The 8,444-nt window shown below is 43.8% G+C and overlaps 1 protein-coding gene across 1 annotated transcript in view; it reads left to right on the plus strand.

Annotated features, from left to right (window-relative positions):
• LOC310824374 (zinc finger protein 704-like) overlaps positions 1 to 6,001 on the plus strand; it is a gene marked incomplete at its 5' end in the record, with an annotated part of 15,833 nt that extends 9,832 nt beyond the window's left edge. Inside the window, one exon of the mRNA XM_083697630.1 lies at positions 1 to 6,001. This exon is cut by the window's left edge and continues 217 nt beyond it.
• Positions 6,002 to 8,444: the final 2,443 nt, after the last annotated feature.

An 8,444-nucleotide genomic window follows, 5' to 3' on the forward strand; every position in this document is an offset into this window, starting at 1 on the left:
AAGCTCTCAGGGCACACACTGCTTCCTCCAGCCCACCAGGGGTCTCTGCTTGCTTCTCCTTTTCCAAACACAACAGAAAATCGAACTTTGGAGGTGGGGAAAAAACACAAAAAAAGACAAAATCTAACAAAAAACAAAAACAAAAAAAGAACTTTGTCTTCGAAAGCGTTTTTTTTCTTCCCTTCTTTGTTTTGGAAGACCGACTTTTTAGGTAAGAAGAAAAAGGAAAAACAAATGTTAAAGATGGTTCCGAACCTTCGGATCTGTTTCGTACTTTATGATTTTGCAAACCCTGAAGGTGATGGTTGAAGATGTCAGATAAGCTTTTGGTGTTCTCTCCACATCGTTGGTCTTTGCTGGTCACCTATCATGTAAGCTAATGTGTCCAGGTTCAGATCCTGATCAGAAGCGTTTGTCTTTTGATGAATCTCTGTCGAGGTTCAAAGCTAACATCCGATTTGTTTCAGAGCATCTTTTTAAAGGAGTTTTTATTTTTGAACTTTCACTCTTTTTAAACGGAGAGCAAACCTACCAAAGGAAAACAGAATCTGTAACTCTCTGTAGCCTGTTGACTTACAATTACGATTACCAACGTGTTCTAGTCTTGTCTTGTAGTGCTGCGGGATAATTAGTTATTCCAGATAACACATCATCATGCTATGCTCTTATATGGGAAATGGCAACTCTGATTTTTAGGGAAAGTAGATGATGCACAAGACTCCTGCTCCGTGCACGACAACACAAACACACGCTCTTCCACCAAAAGTTTCCCTGTGAATTACCAAATTGTTTTCAGTAGATGTACAGTATATAAAGAGATATATTTCCCTCTCCTCTATAACGCTACATATAGATTCGCACCTTTCAGAAACAGGCTTGTCTTTCAGAGCATCACTGTAAACCTTGTAACTACAGCGCATGCCGAAGGTGGCTTTATGTTTCTCCTGTGTATTTTCAGCAATTGGTTGCCGAGGCAACGACAGTAGCAGTGCAATCAGCATAATTTTAACATTTCTTGTCGGCCATTTTCTGTTTGGACGAGTTAAGCCAGAGGAAGCATCAGTGCCGGTTGTGATGAATGGCTTTTGTGAACGTTGGTGGTTTTAACCACAGTAAATGACACTGTTACCTTTATTTTTCCGGAACAATTAATTTGACAGTCCACCTGGTCTAAATGGAAAGGATAAAATATAATAATAACCTTTGTGATAATGTACAATGTGCATTTTGATTTCTTGGGGATTCACTCCAACATCAGTTTGGTAGTTACCGGTTGTGTTGATGTCTGTTACCTAATCATTTCTGGGTAAATATCAGGCAAAAACCAGCTGAAAGTTAACTAAAGTGACCCACCATGTAAAGTGACCCAACATGTTTCACCAGCTAGGTCTTCACTAAGCCTGTGGTAAGAGTCTTTAGGACTCAGAGACACAGAGAGTGTCCATAGGTGGAGGCCTGTAGCAGCAGGCCTCTGGTAGGCCAGAGTTAACCCCAGGAGGTGACTCCATCTTCAGGGTACCATCCAACTGTACATACCCGGAAAATGGCATATATAATCTTCATAGCTCCCAGTTGCAGCTCTTAAATAGAATTGAATGGGGGTTATTGAAATCAAATCATTATTTGCTTCCCCGTACATCTATGTGACTGGTTTGGACCTTGATGGGATATAACAGCAGATATAGAGGTCTATTTTTTAAAGAGGTTCATTTTTCTACTCTCCTGTTTGATTGTTGCCAGCTCTTTGAATGTAGTTTCTGCTGTCTCTTCTCTCTCTCAGTGCTCCCAATACACACTGACAGCCACCACAACACGTGACTGTCCACACACACACACACACACACACACGCACACACACACACACACACACACACACACACACACACACACTTACTTGTGTACAGCCTGCCTGTCCCCTCACCTGAGATCACCTTTTGGCTCGTCTCCATGACTACACCACAGTCCTTGTGACGATGTGACCTGTCTGTTGCCATGGGGACAACCGTGCTCTCACATTCTGGTTTACGTGTCACCAGTTTCATAAGATCTCACCGAGAGAGAGAGCTCGGACTGACCTGTTATTCCATGTGATTGTACACATACTATACACATGTATTTACCAAACAAATCAACTGGATTCACTTCACCATTCAATCCCTGTCAATCTTTTATAAGATGACCATAAAACCAACCGATATGGTCATCACACTCATTGGCTGTTATATCCTTCCTTGCCAGGCATATTGTCCAATAGCGTCGTCTCAGAGAAGTTCAGTTTCTCTCTCTCTGTTTCTCATTCGTCAGAGCAGACAGATGTGTGTTTTATGGTCAGAAACTTCACTAAGTGCCAAGGAAAAGAACATTAAAAGGAGAAATTATGTACTTAAAGAAATTGCACTAACTTGCACTGCACAAATACATGTTTTTATACATGGACATTTTATACACACAGATTTTGAAGTGAATGGAATTTGAGGGTTTTTTGGGGGGCGGGGATGAGGGGGGGGGGGGGGGGTCGTCACTGCCTGGTTGTCAAAATGGGGTTTCAGGGATGGGGCTACTGGACCTCTTGGGTTCCCCCATATATAAGTTCTCTGGACTGACGTGTCCTGCACTCGGTGTGTGGTGAGTAGAACCCAGAGGCGTCGGCAGGATTGTGTGGTACTCGACTTTGTTAGTCAGTGTTTCCCTTTGCTCTCGTGGTGGGGTCTGTGAGGTCCCCCCCAACACAGCATCCAGGGGTCACCTGCCCCGCCTGGGGGACGGGAGACGGGGAAACACTGGTCCACAGTTAGCTCACTCTGAACAGTTGTTTGTTGTCATCCTGATGAGTGATGCTTTTCAGCACCAGGGGTTTCCTGAGATACTTATAAACTGCTTTCACAAACCTATTCTTTGGTCTTCCTTTACAGAAAAGGTTCTTGCCTTTTTCTTTTTTACATTTTATTGGGAGGAGTCGACGGATACAGCGGTTGGTTTTAACGCCAGATTAGATTCTAGATTCTTCTTTGGGTTTCTTGGTTCTGGTTTTGGTTTTAGATTAATTCATAAGCTCTCTCTCTACGCCCCCCAGTAGAGCGCCTCAGACTTCTCCACCAATCAGAAACCAAGTGCTGTTATACATACTGGCAGCGTATTGGTCCGGTTGTTAATTGCAATCGGACCAATCAAGACCATGGTCACGTCCCCTGCCCCTATTGCCACACACACCTGTTTGCACTAAAGTGGCCTAATAGGCCATAGGCCAGGGCTAGTGCTAACATGACCTGGCCTAATAGGCCATAGGCCAGGACTAGTGCTAACATGACCTGGCCTAATAGGCCATAGGCCAGGGCTAGTGCTAACATGACCTGGCCTAATAGGCCATAGGCCAGGGCTAGTGCTAACATGACCTGGCCTAATAGGCCATAGGCCAGGACTAGTGCTAACATGACCTGGCCTAATAGGCCATAGGCCAGGGCTAGTGCTAACATGACCTGGCCTAATAGGCCATAGGCCAGGGCTAGTGCTAACATGACCTGGCCTAATAGGCCATAGGCCAGGGCTAGTGCTAACATGACCTGGCCTAATAGGCCATAGGCCAGGACTAGTGCTAACATGACCTGGCCTAATAGGCCATAGGCCAGGGCTAGTGCTAACATGACCTGGCCTAATAGGCCATAGGCCAGGGCTAGTGCTAACATGACCTGGCCTAATAGGCCATAGGCCAGGGCTAGTGCTAACATGACCTGGCCTAATAGGCCATAGGCCAGGGCTAGTGCTAACATGACCTGGCCTAATAGGCCATAGGCCAGGACTAGTGCTAACATGACCTGGCCTAATAGGCCATAGGCCAGGGCTAGTGCTAACCTGACCTGGCCTGTGGGTGGGGCAGGGTTGGGATGGCCATGGCCTTATAAGGAGCTCTGGGTTCAAATAGCTTCTAGGCACAGATCTAGGACCAGATAACCCAGGACCAGATAACCTTCCCAAGATCCCAAACTTTTAACGATAAGAGGGACGATGCTCTCGTTTAGCGAAAGCGGGCGTTTAGCGGGCGACTTCTAGCTGCTCTGTTTTGGGAGAGCGGGGGCTTTGGAAGGCGGAGAGGGGGCTACATTCTGATTGGGTGTGGCGAACTGGAGCTCTGTGATTGGTGGAAAGGGGAAATGGGACAAGCAGTGACGTTGTAGAGATGAGTTAGTAGTTTCAGGGCTTTCCTGTACATATGCAACGGAAAAGAGAACCGTGACGCTTTTTTTTTTTTTCATATATTTTTGTTTTGTTTTTCTTTGTTGTTGTATCTCTGTTATACGAAAAGGAAACTTTGTAAGGTAGAGTTGCTCAGAATATTTTTTTGCATATTTTTAAAAAGGCAATGGAGAAACGATAGTGATTATAACATGTACATACCTGTTGTTTATTGTACGCTTGAGGCAAAGGGGAGGCAACGCGTTGATGAATGTAAAATCTTACAAAAAGAAAAAAAAGCTTGTTTTTTCTTTCTTGTTCTGACGCTGGTTAGTTTCTACTGCCTGTAGTGATGCTGACTTCAGTATCTAAACCATTACCACATGTAAACAGTTTGACTTATCATTCAGTGTATCATATCAATAACTCAACCTTGCAGTATTGCTTCACCTTCCTGTGTTGTACAATGAGATGCTTTAATTGGAACAAGAACTAACTTGACCTTGTGGTAACACCCGAAGCTGCCCGCGGGCCTCACAGAAAGTGTTACTGTCCTTCTCTGTCTCTCTCTCCCTGCCAAATATTGAATTATAAGAATACGTGTTGTTTTTGTTGTTCATGTCTGTTGTGGTTATGATGTTATGTTGTTGTTAGGCAGGATAACCTTTGACCTTTTTTTGGGTCTGGGGAGACGTTTTACCTTTTGGGAATCTTTGTGTCCTGCCCTGCACATTCCAACAGGCCGCTTGCCTCTGTTTCAGTCTGTCGCTGCGTAGTCGTGTCTGTCCACCTCCCTCTGAGTTCTCTGTCCTCTGTTTCAGTCTGTCGCTGCGTCGTCGTGTCTGTCCACCTCCCTCTGAGTTCAGTCTGTCGCTGCGTAGTCGTGTCTGTCCACCTCCCTCTGAGTTCTCTGTCCTCCTCTCACTTTCTCTCACGCTTTCTCGTCCCGCCCAAGTCATTACAGTATACTAAGCTAACCGAACCCTTGAAATGTGCAGCAGAAGAAAGAAAAAAAAAAAAAAAAGCCTTTATTTTCCAAAAAAAAAAAAAAAAAAAACTATCAGACTGTTTCCTTTGTTGTGCTTGCGTCCATGTTGTTGTATACAACCCAGCAGCAGCAAAGCCAATGGATCTCCATCTAAATCAAACGTAACGCATCGCCATGGCAGCTCCACTCAGCTCTCAGCTTCTTGTAGTTCTCTCCAATGACACCTGTGTTATTTCTTTCTTTCTTTCGTTCAGTTTACCCCTCCTTTTGCCTGTTTTGTTCTTCTTTGATGGTCTGACTGTTTTTCCCCCTGATGTGCTGTCTGTACTGAGCCTTACTGTGGCTAGAGTGAAACTGACCCTTTTTTTTTTGTTTTTGTTGCTTTATTGTTTTTCTCTGTGATTTGATTGTTCTCTCAGTGTTTGTGGTTCAGAGTGAGAGCTGTGATGTCAGGCAGCGTTCATGTCCTCCTGTGAGAGACTGAACACTGAAGGGTGTGTTTCCGTGGCGTGCGGTAGGTCCATGTTGCCCTTCAACACATATCTAGGATCAGATTTCATTTCCAAAACCCCTAACCTGAACCATGAGGGGAGAAAACACCCAACTGATCCGTGTCAAGGTGCAATGTTGTCCTACTCCCTACGGACTCACCAGTTAGTCCTCCTCGCAGAGAGGGGGCGCTACAGCCTACTGGAGGGGTGGTGTACTCATGGGTAGATGTACCGGTATGTCTAGCCTATGACTTGAGCCTGAGTGGATGGATGGATGGAACGGAATGATGCTGGTGGTGATATAAGTGGTGTAAATGTGATTGAGAGAAAATAAAGATGAATGGAATCCGTTTTTGGAATGTGTGTGTGTGTGTTTTTTGGTGGTATGAGAATGGCAGGGATGCTGGGTTCAGGGGTCTAATACCCCCATACTCAGAAATACCCTCATTTATATTAACTCCACCTCCATTCCTTTTTCTTCCCCTTTTTAATTTTTTGTAAAGCCTATTTTGCCCCCCTGTGGGGAACACGGGGTATCACAGCACTAAGGCAGAGATCTGACAGACTTGAGGCAAGAGGGCCGTTTTTAACCAGAGAAACACGGAACATACATCACACACACTCACTTCTTTTCAGCAGCAATTTCAAAATTTATTGAGACTGATTGGTATTTGCAAATAATAGTCAAGCTAATTCCACTAAACATGAAGTTAGAAAGAGGCTTGGGCGGCCTAGTGGGCCGGCCCGACAACCAGGGGGAGGGGGAGGGGGAGGGGGAGGGGGACGGGGAGGGGGGTGTTCATGTTTGGCTATAAAAACGCCCAAGTGATCAGTACTATCACAGACAGAAAATCTGCACAAGCGCACTTAGTCTGGCCCGACCAGAACGGGGGGAGGGGGGGGGGGGTTTGATTATTCAACACGTCTTTGTTACAAACACAGGTTTATGATCAGCAATATAAAGTCAGTATCATATCGAACAATATTCCCAACAAAAGGACCTTCAAGTTTCAAGTGCCGCTCTTTACAAACGAAAGACACCTTCGGAAACTTGGGAGAGAAAATAAATAATATATAATAGTAATATAAATTTATATATGAAGGTATACACACATCACTCTTAGCAAAGAACAGAATCTAAAATAAAAAGTAAGAATTTCGAAATATAGTATAATCTAGATATAACCATATCTATGGCTTCATGGTTTGCACATATGAATCAAGCTATACAGGCTAAAATCAGGATTGCGATTTTTTTTTATACATCTAAGAATACCCATATTTATCTGCAATAGAGCAAACAGTTCCAGTTTTGCATCGTGTGAAATGAACCAGTGGTGTGCAGACGCAGAGACAGAGCTTTGGTAAGACAAATGAACACAGGCGTGCAGTTAAGACATGAAACAAAGCCACAGACGGTCAATGAACACAGACAGAAACACAACTTCTACAGTAAAATCAGCTGATTTGTCTCTCTGTATGTATCGCCAGCCTTTTCCCAACTTCCTGTGATTCAGATCAAATATTCCTAAGAACTCTCTGTCCTTCGGAATCCCATATTCCCCTAACTCTTGAGATAAACACACACGCAGGCACACAGACCGACAAACTCACACACACACACACACACACACACACAGGTCAAATGTATTGAGGCACATTGTGGAGGGGTTGGATGGTGACGGTCCTGAATGACAACCCAGGAAGACACACAGGCTATGAGCAGAACAGGACTTGGTACAGCACTGAAAAAGCACCCGATGACACAAACATATCACTGATTATGTAATCCGTCCAGAAATACCTTCTAACAATCCAACCAACTGGAACATTCAAAATACCCTACCCAATGTCATCCGCTTTCTTTCTTAAGAGATTAGAAAATTGCAATATAAAACACAATAAATAATACAACTTAAATAAAGCTAGTTGCCAGACATGGAGAAAGCATCGCAAACCACACATATCTGAAGGGTGGTCAGTGGACATGGGCTTTAACACCGGGGCTGATGGGAAGTGAAGTCCATGGCAGATGGTTTGCCTAATGTAACCACCAATGACAACAGGCCTTCAGTTCACAGAGGCTCCATTGCTGCACGCATTGTCCCTTCCCCCCAGTCGTACGGGGACATCGTCAGGACCGTGACCCATTCAGAACCTGGCAGGTAGAAATACAACATACAGATCCAACCCAATTCTCTGTCCTATGGGATAGGGAACTATGTCTTCTCTAGATGTTGTATTTCTATCTTCAATGTTACTGAATGATTCCCACTGCTGATCCAGTCCCACGCTAGGCAGTACAGTAGAATACACCTGTGGAACAGTGTCTCCAAGGGCAACCAGGTTAAAGATGCAACCTCCATCACTAGCAGGTTTCACACAAGGTCCTTCATATACAATAACAATACCATAACATGTGCACTTTTCAAACTGTGAGAAAGGTAAAAAAAAAAAAAAAAAAAAAAAATAGAACAACAACAACAGCAAAAAACAACCAAACAACCAAACTATCGGATCACAATAAATTCAAAAGATTTGCACCTGGACACGCACCGTTGAAACAAAAGCACTTAATGGATACAACATGTTAGATTGTTTTTGGTTTGATATTAATCAATTAGTGTATGACAGTGATATAGAAGCATGAACTATATATATATATGTGTGTGTCAATCAATATCATAATAAGTTAGCCTCTGAATTTTTTCTCTCTGTAAAAAACGCACACAACAGAAAAGCAGAGAACTGGTACAATAGAAAGGTTGAGAAAAGCCTCATGGCTTGCTGTGCAC

This window comes from Argentina silus (genome assembly GCF_951799395.1).
Source record: "Argentina silus genome assembly, contig: scaffold_511, whole genome shotgun sequence".
Classification (NCBI taxonomy): Eukaryota; Metazoa; Chordata; class Actinopteri; order Argentiniformes; family Argentinidae; genus Argentina; species Argentina silus.